This window comes from Mastomys coucha, unplaced genomic scaffold, assembly GCF_008632895.1.
Source record: "Mastomys coucha isolate ucsf_1 unplaced genomic scaffold, UCSF_Mcou_1 pScaffold23, whole genome shotgun sequence".
Classification (NCBI taxonomy): domain Eukaryota; kingdom Metazoa; phylum Chordata; class Mammalia; order Rodentia; family Muridae; genus Mastomys; species Mastomys coucha.
In genome coordinates, this window is record NW_022196906.1 from 29,691,410 (window position 1) to 29,707,308 (window position 15,899).

Sequence of the window (15,899 nt, forward strand, 5' to 3'; positions counted from 1 at the left end):
GGAGTACTAGGTTCTGATGAAGCCAAGTAGTCTTGGTTTCTGTTGGTAGTATTCTTGCATTTGCCTTTCGCCATCTTTTGCTTTTTTGTGTTAGATGTCCTTAGTGTCTCTGGCTAGAGCTTGTCCTGTTTCTGCTGCCCTGCAAGTACCCTGCGACTTGTGGGGCCTGTTCCTCCAATCTGGCTGCTTTGGTCTCAGAAACTCACCAGAGAGGAAATGGCAGCTCTCGCCCAAGTCTCTGGCTAAGGCGTTCCCTGGAGGTAGGCCCTCCACTTGCAGGGAAGGGGCAGAGAAGGACTCTGATCCTCCTCTGTCACTTGGAAGCTGAGAGGATCCTGTCCCTGCGGCCCTGCAGCTCCCCTGGGAGTCGTGGGGCCTGTGCCTCTTGGCTGGCTGCTCTGGTCTCAGAAATTCACCCGAGAGAAAATGGCGGATCTCGCCCAGGTCTGTGGCTTAAGGCACTCTCTGGAGGTAGGCCCTCCACTTGCAGGGAAGGGGCAGAGAAGGACGCTGATCCTCCTCTGTCACACGGAAGCTCAGAGGATCCTGTCCCTGCTACCCTGCGGCTCCCCTGGGAGTCATGGGGCCTGTGCCTCCAGGCTGGCTGCTCAGGTCTTAGAAACTCACCCGAGAGAAAATCCTAATTAATCTTATAACCCCGAAGGAAATAGAATAAGTCATAAAAGTCTCCCAACAACAACAACAACAACAGCAACAACAACAACAACAACAAAATCCCCAGGGGCAGATAATTTTAGGGCAGAATTCTACCAGACTTCCAGAAGAGAGTTAATGTCATTACTCCTCAACGTATTCCACAAAATAGAAGGAGAAGGAACACTGCCAAACTTATTCTATGATGCCAAAGTCACCCTGATACCTAAAGGACACAAAGACTCAACAAAGAGAATTTAAAATTTCCTTTATGAACATTGATGCAAAAATACTAAATAAACTGAATCCATGAATATTCACAAACTGAATCCAAGAACATGTAAAAGACATCACCCACCATGATCAAGTCAGCTTCCTTCCACCACAGTGCTGGACAGATGGCACATGCCATGAATCGCAGCATTTGGGAGGCAGAGGCAGGCAGATTTCTGAGTTTGAGGCCAGACTGTTCTATAGAGTGAATTCCAGGACAGCCAGGGCTATACAGAGAAACCCTGTCTCAAAAAATAAAAAAAGGGTTGTTCAATATAAGTGTAATCCACCATATAAACAAACTTAAAGAAAAAAATCATATAATCATCTCAATAAATGCTGAAAAAGCATTTGACAAAATCCATCACTTGCTCATGTTAAAAGGTTTTGGAGAAAGAAGGGATACAGTTGCATACCTACAGATTATAAAAACAATATACATCAAGCCAATAACCAACATCAAATTAAAAGGAGAGAAACTTAAAGCAATTCTAGTAAAATCAAAAACAAGACAAAGCTGTCCACTTTCTCTCTATCTCTTCAATATAGCACTTGAAATTCTAGCTAGAGCAATAAGACCAGTAAAGTAGCTCAAGAGGATACAAATTGGAAGGAATATGCCAAAGCATAACGATTCCCAGATGATATGATATTATGCATAAGTGTCCTCAGAAATTCTTCCAGAGAACTTCTACAGCTGATAAACATCTTCAGGAAAGTGTCTGGATGCAAAATTCAAAGAAATCAGTAGCCCTTCCTTATACAAATGATAAATGTGCTGAAAAAGGAGATAGGGAGACAATACCCTTCACAATAGCCATAAATAATATAAAATGTCTTGATGTAAACTCTAACCAAGTAAGTGAAAGATCTGTATGACAAAAACGTCAAATCTCTGAAGAAAGAAATTAAAGAAGATACTAGAAGATGTGAAGATCTCCCCTGCTCCTGCATCAGTAGGATTAACTTAGTGATACTGGCCATCTTATCAAAATAAATCTACAGATTCATTGCAATTCCCATCAAGAGTCCAACACAATTCGTAGCAAACATTGAAAGAACATTTGCCAACATTTGAAAAACAAAAAAACTCAGGATAGGTAAAATGATCCTGAACAATAAATGAACTTCTGGAGGTATCAGTATCCCTGACTTCAAGATGCACTATAGAGTAATAAATCTAATAAAAAACACAGACAAGAAACAGTATAGAAACAGACAAGGTGGTCAAGGCAATCAAATAAAAGATGCAGAAATAAACCCACACACCTACAGACACTTGATTTTGACCAAGATGCTAAAACCATAGAATGGAAAAAGGAGGGCATCTTCAGTGAAGGATGTTGGTCTAACTGGATGTCTTCATGTTGAAGAATGCAGATAGATCCATATTTATCACCCTGAAGAAAACTCAAAACCAAGTGTATCAAAGACCTCAAAATAAACCAGATACACTAAATCCAATAGAAAAGAATGTAAGAATAACCTTGAACACATTAGTACAGGAGACAACTTCTTGAACAGAATGCTAATGACTCAGGCAGCAAGATCAACAATTAATAAATGGGACTGCATGAAACTGAAAAGCTTCTGTAAGTCACAGGACACTGACCATAGGACAAAATAACAGCCTACAGAAAGGGAAAAGATCTTCACCAACCCTGCATCTGACAGAGAGCTATTATCCAAAATATATAAAGAACTCACAAAGTTAGACACCAACAAACCAAATAACCCAATAGAAAATGCATTTAAAGCTAAACAGAGAATTCTCAACAGAGGAATCTCTAATGGACAAGAAATACTTAAAGATATGTTCATCTTCCTGAGGCATCTCAGAAATTCAAATTAAAAGGACTCTGAGAGTCCATCTTACACCAATCAGAATGGCTAAGATAAAAAACTAAAATGACAGCACATGCCTGTGAGGATATGGAACAAGGAAAATACTTCTCCATTGCTGGTGAGAGGGCAAACTTGTATAACCACTCTGGAAATCAATTTGATAGTTTCTTAGAAAATTGGGAATCATTCTACCTCATTACCCAGCTAGCTATACTACTCCTGGGCATATACCCAAAAGATGATCCTCCATACCAAAACAAGAGTTTCTCAACGTTGTTTACAGAAGGTTTATTCATAATAGGTAGGAACAGAAAACAACCCAGATGTCCCTCATCTGAAGAATGAATAAAGAAAATGTGATTCCTTTACACCAGTGAATATTACTCAGCTATTAAAAACAAAGGCATCATGAAATTTTCAGGCAAATGGATATATAACTGAAAAATATCCAGAGTGAGGTAACCCATATCATAAAGGACATGCATGGTATGTACTCACTTATAAAGCAGATATTAGCCATGAAGTACAGGATAACCATTCCATAATCCACAAACACAAAGAAGCCAAATAACAAAGACATCTCAAGGGAGGATGCTTGAATCTTAGAAGGGGACATAAAATAGACATCAGGGGTGAATAAATACAGGGAACTGGGTGGGAGAGTAGAAGGGGAGGGGAAGAGGGAAATCATATATAGATACAACCAAGAAGAAAGTGAATGGAAATCGGTGGGGAGTGGGGGACCATCTCTAGGATATGCCAGACCTGGTTTGGGGGAGTCTCCAGAGAGTCAACAAAGGTTTCTCATTCTGAGACTTCTAGCAGTGGGGGATATGGAGCCTGAAGTGACCATCTTCTGTAACCAGGCAGGATTCCCAGTGGAGGGATAAGGACACTAAGATACCCACACAATCTATGACCTAAAGTTGGTTTTGTTTACAAGAAATGCAGGGACAAGTATATTGCAGAAACTGAGGGAATGGCCAACCAATGATTGGCTCAACTTAAAATCCATCTCATGATACTATTCATGATACTCTGTTAGGCTGTCACACAAGAGCCTTTCATAACTATCCTCTGAGAGGCTCCACCCAGAAGCTGGCCAAAACTGATGCAGATACTCAGTCAAACATTAGATGGAGCTTGGGGAGACTTGTGGAAGAGTTGGGGAAAGGATTGAGGAACCCTACGGGGATAGGGGCTACACAGAAAGACCAACAAAGTCAATTAACCTGCACCCTTGGGGGCTTGCAGAAACTGAATCACCAACCAAAGCACAAAAAAGGCTGGACCTAGGTCTCCTGCACATATGTAGGAGATTGGAAGCTTGGTGTTCATGCAGGTCCCTCAAAAACTGTAGCTAGGGCTTATCTTGACTCTGTTGTCTACTTGTACATCCTGTTGCTTGTCCTAACTGGGCTATCTTGACTTGTGTCTGTGGGAGAATATGCACCTAGTTCTGCAGTGACTTGAGGTGCCAATATTCATTTTGCAATAGAAGCAATACCAGGTGTCTCTTAAATTATTGCCAAAACAATTCTATGCACAAGGGTATTCCACAAGACAACAATTGTTGCTCAGATATAGCCAATATTTTGAACAAAGACTGTGAAGATCAAAAAGACTCTTGCTTCTCCAGTCCCTGTAAAGGAATTACCACTTGTGTGGATACCCCAGGAGAAAGGGGTTCCTGTGCCAGTGTCCTCTTGGTACAATGGGCCTACCTGTGAAACTGCCACCAATTCCTGTGGAGGGAATGCCTGTCAACATGGAAGCACTTGCCATAAAGATCCTGTGCACCCTGCCTGTATGTGCCCTGTTGAATATTCAGGAAGGTTCTGTGAGACAGATCACAATGAGTGTGCTTCCAGTTCAATGGGGTTGTGTTTCAGGATGGAATCAATGACTACTCCTGTTTCTGTGTGCCTGGATACCGAAGCAGGGATTGTGACTTGGAAGTAGATGGAGGTGTTTCTGATCTCTGGGTGAATGAGACTGTATGTTTCAATGAGATAGGAAGATACACGTGTATCTGTCCTCAAGAGTATTCTGGTGTGAACTGTGAGTTGGAAATTGATGAATGTGGATTGCAGCTCTGTCTACATGGTGCCACATGTCAGGATGCACTTGGGGCTAATTTTGTGGAAATATTTAATTTCAACCAGGGGCTTCTATCCCACCTTTGATTATTCAATTCTCAGATAAAAGACACATGCTACCTATAATTTATAATAAATAAGCCTTTTTCATCACTAAGCTGGGCAGGTATCTACCCTCTATGATATTAGGATCTATTTTCCTATCAATAACCCCAAGCTATTACTTACTATGTTCCATCTAGGTTGCTTTTAATTACAATTGTCCACCCCTTGTGACCATGATTTTAAGATCCTTACCCTACGCAATCTTTTAGCTTCTTCAACCTTCCTCTCCTCATGATCTCCTCAGATCCAAGAACCCCAAACCCTGCCTATGTCTCTTCTGCCCAACTATTGGCTGCTGGCATCTATATTTAACCAATAGTTTTAAATCAAGAAGCAAAGTTACATTACACATGCAGATTCTCTCCTTCCTGGGAACAACCACTCCTTTGGGGTCAGTACTTAACATTACAATACATATCAAAAGAGCAAACCTCAACAAGCTTACTTTTGTGACTATGCCCCTGCATTCCATGGAGATCACTGTGAACTCAGCTTTGATGAATAAGCCAGTTATCCATATCTCTGTGGAGGTCTATGTGCAGATGAAGAAAACTACTTCTGTGACTGTACTGGTAGTGAATACACAGGGACACACTGTGAGACCGTGAAGCCTCTTTGTTGGTTAAGTCTTGACACAATGACACAACATGTGATGACACTGTTGATAGCTAAATTTGTCACTGCTGGCCAGGATACACAGGTAACCTGTATGAGACAGACATAAATGAATGCAGCAACAACCCCTGACAATTTGTAGGGGAATGTGACCAGATGTTCTCAGAGGATCAATAGGGACACATTGCAGGCCTGTCTTCCTCCTTCAACTGCTTTGGAGCCTCAGGCTACATTTGTATCTGTCATCCTGGATTCACAGATAGGAGTCTAGCATAACTGTCCTCTGAGAGGATACACCTGGAAGCTGACCAAAACAGATGTAGATACTCACAGTAAAACCTTAGCTGGAGCTCAGGGAGACCTGTGGAAGAGTTGCAGGAAGGATTGAGGAACTCAGTGGGGACAGGTATTCCACAGAAAGACCAACAGTGTCAACTAACCTGTACCCTTGGGGACTCCCAGAGACTGAACCACCAACCAAAGCAGAAACAAATGCTGGACCTAGGCCTTCCACATATATGTAGATGTGCAGCTTGGTCTTCATGTGGGTCCTCAAGTAACTGGGACTGGGGCTTACCCTGACTCTGTTGCCGGCTGTGGATCCTGTTCCCCTAACTGGGCTGCCTTGTCTGGTCTCAGTGACTTGAGGTGGTAGGTTGGTACCCTGGAGTGGGGCTCAGCTTCCCTTTTTCAGAGGTGAAGGGAAGGGGTGGTGGTGGAAAGGCCATATGAGCAGTGGACTGGAAGGAGAGGGAGTGCTGTGATGGGGATGTAAATTAATTAAATAAATTAATTAATAGAAAAAGCAATAGTACTTTTAAAATCTAGAATAGATTGTATATTTAAAAAATCAATTCTCTTTTTGCTTCTTTACTACAGCCAGTCCATCCTTAAAACCACATATGTGCAATAAAACATGAAATTCCTGTTACAGGAGAGTACATTTGCTTTACTCCATTTGGGTAACTTATCTTAGCCAGACCATTGTGTAATGTGCTTAAAAATCCCTACACATCTGAACCCCTTCTTGTGTTCTACATTCTAAAATGACATCCCCACCTTTGCCTTCAGCAGACATTGCAATAATCCTGTTATTTAGCATTTCTAACTCCCTGATACCAGGTATTTCATTACAGTAACACAAAAGCACAAGCATCTACAGCTGAGCAGAACTCAGCAATCTTAATTTTAGACAGGAATCCTAGCACCCTCTGGCCAATGCATTGTCTACAGCCACACATCAACTATGTGCCAGCAGGAGGCTGGACCTTTTGCTACTGCTGCCATCTACAGAAATAAGTTTTAAAGCAATAGAAGGCTGGCTGGCATGTAATGCTATTGAGCAGAATATCCCTACTTGAGGTCATAACTGCTTTAAAATGTTTCCTATTCTACTAAGGTAGAGTTGGAAAGCACAAGACATATTATGTTACTTTCAATCCCTCTAGAGTATGTAATGATTATATTCATACATGATTCTAATAGACCTGAAAATAAGTAAATCAAAAGCTGACAGAGGTAAAATGCAAAATGTAGAGTTTAACAATACTTGGATACATAGCCTCAAGTGTGTGAAGTGTATGATAAATTATCTGCTGTCTGTCTCATGTTCCCACATGAGAAGGTATTTTGTGGATTTAAGTCCATGATAATATCTCTTTTTTAAGTAATAAAGCATTGATAAAATTAAAGACTTAAATCTATTTATGCTAATTGTGGGCAAAATACAAGGTACAAAAAATGGATTGTGTGAACCTTGAGACTGATGCTAAGGAATTTTAGACTCACCTTCCCTTAAAAATGTAAATGAGGGCCAAGTTTGAGGTTGTCTTCTGTGATGGTAACATCTTGATTGGACAATTGTTTCTATTTTCTTAATGTTTTGACTGTATGTGAGGTCTTATCTGCATATATTTTATCTGTAGAATATGCATACCAGGTTCCTACAGAGGTCAGAAGAGGATATGAAATCCTGTGGAATTGAATTTATAGATGGTGGTAAACTGCCAAGGACATTATGGGAAGAGAACCGGGATCTTCTGAAAGAGCAGTATGGACCCTTAAGCACTGAGCCATCTCTCCTACATAGATTAGATCATTCTTTTTTATTATTAGATATTTTCTTTATTTACATTGCAAATGATATCCCCATTCCCGGTTTCCCCTCCAAAAAAAAATCCTATTCCCTCCTCCCTCCCCCTGCTCACCAACCCACCCTCTCCCACTTCCTGGCCCTAGCATTCCCCTACACTGGGACATAGAGCCTTCACAGGACCAAGAGCCTCTCCTCCCATTAATGATCAGCTAAGGCATTCTCTGCTACATAGGCAGTTGGAGCCATGAGTCCTACCATCTGTACTCTTTGGTTGGTGGTTTAGTTCCTGGGAGCTCTGAGGGTACTAGTTAGTTCATATTGTTGTTCCTCACAAGGGGCTGCAAACCCCTTTAGCTCCTTGGGTCCTTTCTCTAGCTCCTTCATTGGGGACCCTGTGCTCAGTCCAATGGATGGCTTTAAGTCTCTACTTCTATATTAGTTGGGCACTGGCAGAGTCTCTCAGGAGACAGCTATATCAGGCTCCTGTCAGCCAGCACTTGCTGGCATACACAATAGTGTTTGGGTTTGGTAATTGTATATGGGAAGTATTCTCAGGTGGGCCAGTCTCTGGATTGTCCTTCCTTCAGTCTCTGCTCCACACTTTGTCTCCACAACTCCTTCCATGGGTATTTTGTCCCCCCTTCTAAGAAGGATTGAAGTATTCAAACTTTGGTCTTCCTTCTTCTTGAATTTCTTGTGGTTTGTGGATTGTATCTTGTGTATTTTGAACTTCTGGGCTAATATCCACTTATCAGAGAGTGAATACCATGTGTGTTCTTTTGTGATTGGGTTACCTCATTCAGGATGATATTCTCCAGATCCATCCATTTCCCTAAGAATTTCATAAATTCATTGTTTTTAATAACTTGAGGAATATCCCATTGTGTAAATGTACCACATTTTCTGTATCCATACCTCTGTTGAGGGACATCTGGGTTGTTTCCAGCTTCTGGCTATTATAAATAAGGCTGCTATGAACATAGTGGAGCATGTGTCCTTATTACTTGTTGGAGCATCTTCTGGGTATATGCCCAGGAGTGGTATAGCTGGGTCCTCAGGTAGTAGTACTATGTCCAATTTCCTGAGGAACCACCAAACTGATTTCCAGAGTGAATATCATGTGTGGAACCCCACCAGCAATGAGGGAGTGTTCCTCTTTATCCACAACCTCTCCAGCATCTACTGCCACTTGAGTTTTTGATATTAGCCATTCTGACTTGTGTGAGGTAGAATCTCAGGGTTGTTTTAATTTGCATTTCCCTGATGACTAAGGGTGTTGAACATTTCTTTAGGTCCTCCTCAGCCATTTGGTATTCCTCAGTTGAGAATTCTTTGTTTAGCTCTGTACTCCATTTTTAATAGGGTTATTTGATTCTCTGGAGTCTAACTTCTTGAGTTCTTTGTATACATTGGATATTAGCCCTCTATCAGATGTAGGATTGGTAAAGATCTTTTCACAATCGGTTGATTGCCGTTTTGTCCTATTGACAATGTCCTTTGCTTTACAGAAGCTTTGTAATTTTATGAGGTCCCATTTGTCAATTCTTGATCTTAGAACATAAGCTATTAGTGTTCTGTTCAGGAAAATTTCTCCTGTGCCCATGTGCTCGAGGCTCTTCCCCACTTTCTTTTCTATTAGTTTCATTGTATCTGGTTTTATGTGGAGATTCTTGATCCACTTAGACTTGAGCTTTCTACAAGGAGATAGGAATGGATTGATTTGCATTCTTCTACATGCTAACTGCCAGTTGAGCCAGCACCTTTTGTTGAAAATGCTGTTGTTCTCCCCCACCCCCCGACTGGATGGTTTTAGCTCCTTTGTCAAAGATCAAGTGACCATAGGTGTGTGGGTTCATTTCTGGGTCTTCAATTCTATTCCATTGATCTACCTGCCTGACACTGTATCAGTACCATGCAGTTTTTATCACAATTGCTCTGTAGTACAGCTTGAGGTCGGAAATGGTGATTTCACTAGAAGTTCTTTTTATTGTTGAGAATAGTTTTTGCTATCCTAGGTTTTTTGTTATTTCAGATGAATTTGCAAATTGCTCTCTCCAAGTCTGTGAAGAATTTAGTTAGAATTTTGATGGGAATTGCATTGAATCTGTAGATTGCTTTCATCAAGATAGCCGTTATACTGTATTAATCCTGCCAATCCATGAGCATGGGAGATCTTTTCATCTTCTGAGATCTTCTTTTTCTTTCATCAGAGACTTGAAGTTCTTGTTATACAGATCTTTCACTTGCTTAATTAGAGTCACACTAAGGTACTTAATATTATTTGTGACTATTGTGAAGGGTGTTCTTTCCCTAACTTCTTTCTCAGCCTATTTATCCTTTGTGTAGAGGAAGGCCACTGGTTTGCTTGAGTTAATTTTATATCCAGCTACTTTGCTGAAGTTGTTTATCAGGTTAGAAGTTCTCTGGTGGAATTTTTGGGATTACTTAAGTATACTCTCATATCACCTGCAAAGAGTGATAATTTGACTTCTTCCTTTCCAATTTGTATCCCTTTGATCTCCTTTTGTTGTCTAACTGCTTTGGCTAGGACTTCAAGTACAATATTGAATAGGTAGGAAGAGAGTGGGCAGCCTTGTCTAGTCCCTGATTTTAGTGGGACTGCTTCAAGTTTCTCTCCATTTTGTTTGATGTTGACTGCTTATTGCTTTTACTATGTTAAATTATTGGCCTTGAATTCCTGATCTTTCCAAGACTTTTATCATGAAGGGGTGTTGAATTTTGTCAAATGCTTTCTAACCATCAATGAGATGATCATATGGTTTTTTTCTTTGAGTTTTTTTTTTTAATATAGTGGATTAGTTTGATGGGTTTCAGTATATTGAACCATCCCTGTATCCCTGGGATGAAGCCTACTTTCTCATGATGGATGATTATTTTGATGTGTTCTTGGATTCGATTTGCAAAAATTTTTTTGAGTATTTTGTATCAATATTCATAAGGGAAATTGGTCTGAAGTTTTCTTTCTTTAAGAAGTGTATATTGAGTTGATAGATTTTCCCTTCATCTAGTCATGATATTTTTCTGTGTATCCATAGTCACAACCAATTGTTCAGAGCTCAATGTGTCTAAGTCTTTCTTTATACTCTGTCCTCTTCCACTATTCTAATACTGACCTACTTTTGTCTCAGTTCAGAATCTTATGCACTTAATACTTTCTCTTTGTCTACATGGCTCACTGGATCACTGAATATACTTGGCAGCCTTTTCCTTTCTTTCTCTTCTTTTCTTCCTTTTGTTCTTTCTATCTTTCTTTTTTCCTTCCTTCCTTCTATCCTTCCTTCTTTTCTTCCTTTCTTCCTTCCTTTCATTGTTCCTTCCTTTCTTCTATAAGATTCTTGTTTTAAGATTTATTTATTTATTTTATGTATATGAGTACATAGTACACTGTCACTGTCTTCAGACACATCTGAAGAGGGTATTGAATCTCAATGCAGATGGTTGTGAGCTGTTGTGTGGTTGCTGGGAATTGAACTCAGTACTTCTGGAATAGCTGAACTCAGGACCCCTGGAAGAGCTATAAGATTCTTATGAGCCTATACACAGAGATTTTATTTTTGCAAACACTACAATATCTACACAGAGTGAGGGTTATAAGGAAAACTGAAACTGTATTTAAAGGAGAAAGGAAACACATTTCTTTCATATTTCAAAGATAGATACATATTCCAAGCAATAGAAAAAGAAGGAAGCAGGGGATTATGTAGTATTCTCCTTGCAATAGACTGGCAGGCAGGAGAACTAAATACTGCTTAGAGCCATTGGCCTCTGGATTTCATAGTTTATTGCAGTGACCACATGTAGAATGGAGAGCACAGAGCATCCCTTGCATTTCAAGAACCTGAGATGAATATTGAGGAGTATGGTATGAGGGGAAGTCCTCTCAGGTTGAACAGGAGTTTCCCATTCTTCACTCCCTTGTTATGTCATAGTTTAGGGAATATAAAGTTTATTGTTTCATGGTTTCAGTGATGAGTATTTAGGAAGAATCCAGGAGAATAAAAAAATGGAAGAAATCAGGTAGCCAGGTATGGGACCTCTATCTACATTATATTGGGCTATATTCTACATAATTTCAGTTTGAAGTCACAGACCTAAGAGCGTAGAGGAATGAAGATCTTGTTTAAAAATATACCAAAGTTTATTTTCAGCTGATAATTTAACTATCATCAAATCAACATCCAAAGGTTTGTCAACTGCTGTGTAGATCAGAAGACTTACAGTTACTTCTTTAATATACTCAGGTAGGGCACAAAACAGCAACTACAAGAATTGCCAGAAGCATATCCATCAGTACTATCAATATTCCATATCTCTCTTTCATGACTTGCTTCTCTCCCACCTTCAGGTTGCTGACTTTATATAGTTGAACCTAAATAAAGATGACCAATAGGAAAATATCAATTTCAAAAAACTTTCTGGACACCACATAAAACTTTCTGGATACCTCACTATTTTAGGCTAGATGTAACCTCTAGAAGAAATATGTATATCAGCTTTTTTCAGAGAATAAAATAATCTTAAGGAAGTCAATGGGGGTCAAAGAGTCAAAGGCACTCCAGAGAACCCTGGTGGCTGATTAGACATACCATTGTGTTCTTTCTTGATATAGTGGGCATGGACTGAGCCATGGATATGGCCAAGATTAAAGAGCAGAAGACAGTGTTCCCACAACATCCGCACTTCACCAAGAACTAAGCAGGAGGTGGAAATTGCAGCAACTGGTACATACAGTGACCATTAGAGGCCACAGAAATATTTCCTTACAAGTGTGCCCTCTTGTTATGTGGAAACATGGCACTGTTGAAATCATATTCTTTTCTGTTTGTGATCAGGGTTCTTAGAAGTAGGTATCTTCTTTGTTTGCACCCCTCCCCAACCTCCTCTCTCTTTAAAGACAGAGTCTCAAGATAGCATAGGCTGATCTATAGTTTATGATGTAGCCCAAGCTGCCTTAGAACTCATAGAAATCTTTCTACCTCAGTCTCCCAAGTACTAGATACACAAGCATGGCCCACATATTAAGCTGCAAACAGACACATTTATTTATATTCATAGTTCTAAAACCCAATCAGAAGTTTATGAATACACTTTTCTATCTCAGATATTATATTTTTTAAATTTTGTTCTAAGAATTTGCGATTGTGTTGATTTCCCCAGTGTAGTCTCAAAATTAGGTTAGGAATTTCACACATTAATGATCCTCCAGTCACCCTATGATTGACAACGGCTTCTTGTATCCTCATTCTCTTCTGTTCCCTGATGTCAAATCCTGAGGTAGTTTCTGTTTTCCTCCATCTTCATTTATATCTATATTCCTTACTGCTCTAGGGAGAATTAGTTAATCTAATATACACCTAATTATCTGATATCCCCAAAGTTAAGACACCACTGTGGATAATTAACATAGTGATCTATCTTATGGATGAGCAGATCTCTACAGCTAAGTCTTGATTACCACTCATTCTAGGGAAAAAGTGACCTAGTGCCACCAATTTGCCATCTTACAACAGAATCAAGTAACGTAGGATTTTTTTAATTGGATATTTTCTTTATTTACATTTCTTTTACTGGTTTCTCCCCAGAAACCCCCTATCCTACTCCCCTGCTTCTATGAGTGTGTTCTCCTACCCACCCACCTACTCCCACCTCCCTACCCTGGCATATCCCGACACTGGGGAGTCCAGCCTTCACAGGACCAAGGGCCTCTCTTCTCATTGATGCCTGATAAGGCCATTCTCTGCTACATATGCAGCTGGAGCCATGGATCCCTCCATGTGTACTCTTTGGTTGGTGGTTTAGTCCCTGGAAGCTCTGGGGTGGGGGGAAATCTGGTTGGTTGATATTGTTGTTCTTCCTATTGGGTTGCAAACCACTTCAGCTCCTTCAGTCACTGGAGGAGATAGAGAAAGGATTTTTTTAAAAAAGATGCACACAGCCGGTCTGTCTGGGCTGGGATCCAGAGCAGACCTTGGGCATAAGCTCTGCAGCCAGTCCCACAACACCCAGAGGAAGCTCCACTCCCAGGTGCTCTGACACACCCAGGATCAGAGGCAAGGAGGAACCAACATCTGTCCCAACACTGGGAGTAACTGGGACCAGTGGGACTAGGCACACAGGAATTCCGCCAGCCCAGTGACTAGGGGTCCTTCCTGTCTGTCTGGGCTGGGTCCAGAGCAGACCTTGGGCGCAAGCTCTGCAGCCAGTCCCACAACACCCAGAGGAAGCTCCACTCCCAGGTGATCTAACAAGTCCAGAATCACAGGATCCCAGAAGCTCAGGATCACAGAGGCAGCTTGACTCTGAGGAGTTCTGACACAACCAGGATCTCAGGAATAGCAGGAAGGACGGGCTCCAGTCAGATTTAGCAAGGGCAAGTAGCACTAGAGTTAACCAGATGGCTGGGGGCGGGGGGACAAGCATAAGAAAATAAACAACACAAACCAAGGTCACTTGCCATCATCAGAACCCAATTCTCCCACCATAGCTAGTCCTGGACACACCATCACACTGGAAATGCAAGATTCATATATAAAATCACTTATCATGATGATGATACAGGACCTTAAGAAAGACATAAATAGCACCCTCAAAGAAATACAGGAGAACACAGGTAAAGAGCTAGAAGCTCTTGAAGAGGAAACACAAAAATCCCTTAAAGAACTACAGGAAAACACAATCAAACAGGTGAAGGAAATGAGCAATACTATCCATAATCTAAAAATAGAAATAGAAACAATAAAGAAATCAGAAAGAGAGACCACCCTGGAGATACAAAACCTAGAAAAGAAATCAGGAGCCATAGATGCAAGCATCACCAACAGAATGCAAGAGATAGAAGAGAGAATCTCAGGGGCTGAAGAAACCTTAGAAAACATTGACACAATAGTCAAAGAAAATGCAAAAAGCAAAAAGACCCTAACCCAAAACATCCAGGAAATCCAGGACACACTGAGAAGACCAAACCTAAGGATAATAGGTATAGAAGAGAGTGAAGACTCCCAAGGTAATGGGCCAGTAAATATCTTCAACAAAATTATAGAAGAAAACTTCCCTAACCTAAAGAAAGAGATGCCCATGAACATACAAGAAGCCTACAGAACTCCAAATAGACTGGACCAGAAAAGAAATTCCTCCCATCACATAATAATCAAAACACCAAATGCACTAAACAAAGAAAGAATTTTAAAAGCAGTAAGGGAAAAAAGGTAGGCCTATCAGAATTACGGCAGACTTCTCACCAGAGACTATGAAAGCTAGAAGATCCTGGGCAGATGTCATACAGACCCTACAAGAACACAAATGCCAGCCCAGGCTACTATACCCAGCAAAACTCTCAATTACTATAGATGGAGAAAACAAGATATTCCATGACAAAACAAAATTTACACAATATCCTTCCACAAATCCAGCCCTACAAAAGATAATAGATGGAAAACATCAACATAAGGAGCAAAACTACACCTTAGAAGAAGCAAGAAGGTAAACTTTCAACAAATCCACACAAACCTAATTCCACCTTTTACAACAAAACAACAGAAAGTGACAATTACTTTTTCTTAATATATTAATTTGAAAATTAATATTACCTACATATCCTAATTGATTGAAATCCAACAATATGAGGAACTGGAAATTTGTTGATTGTCATCCAATGGTCTCTCTAATTTGGAGAAATAGGTCCAACATTGTACAATCTATATACACTGTCAGCTTGTTTGTTTGTGTCTGGCTGTGTACAACATAAGGGTCTTGAAATCTTGCTTCTCCTATCTCAGCCTCTCTATTAGTAGTATTGCTTATTTCATGTTTTTACACTATACTATGGTTTTCAGAACAACTTATATATTTCAAAAGTATTTATATACCCAAAAGAAACATAGACGGTTAACTAGGGAAGTGGCTTGTAAGAGAACAAAAAAGTGAGACTGAATGCTTTGCTTGACATTTGCAACTCTTGTATCAAGTTTGAAGAGGAAGACTTTATAAGTTACTCTTTCTCTGAGATGAATGCTTTTCCAAATTATCACAGCTAATGAACCAAATTCTTACCCTCATCTAATGTCTGTGCCACCCTCCAAGCAGAACCATTGTTTATTGAAACAGTTGGTGAATGACTTTATGGATAGACCATCTTAATACCTACACCATTTCTTAAATGAATGTAACCTGTCCTTATTTTGGGCTTGTACCAC

At 40.2% G+C, this 15,899-nt stretch overlaps 1 pseudogene; it reads left to right on the plus strand.

Moving 5' to 3' along the window:
* The first annotated feature begins 426 nt into the window (after positions 1 to 426).
* Positions 427 to 5,867, plus strand: LOC116072844 (annotated as a pseudogene).
* The last annotated feature ends 10,032 nt before the right edge of the window (positions 5,868 to 15,899 follow it).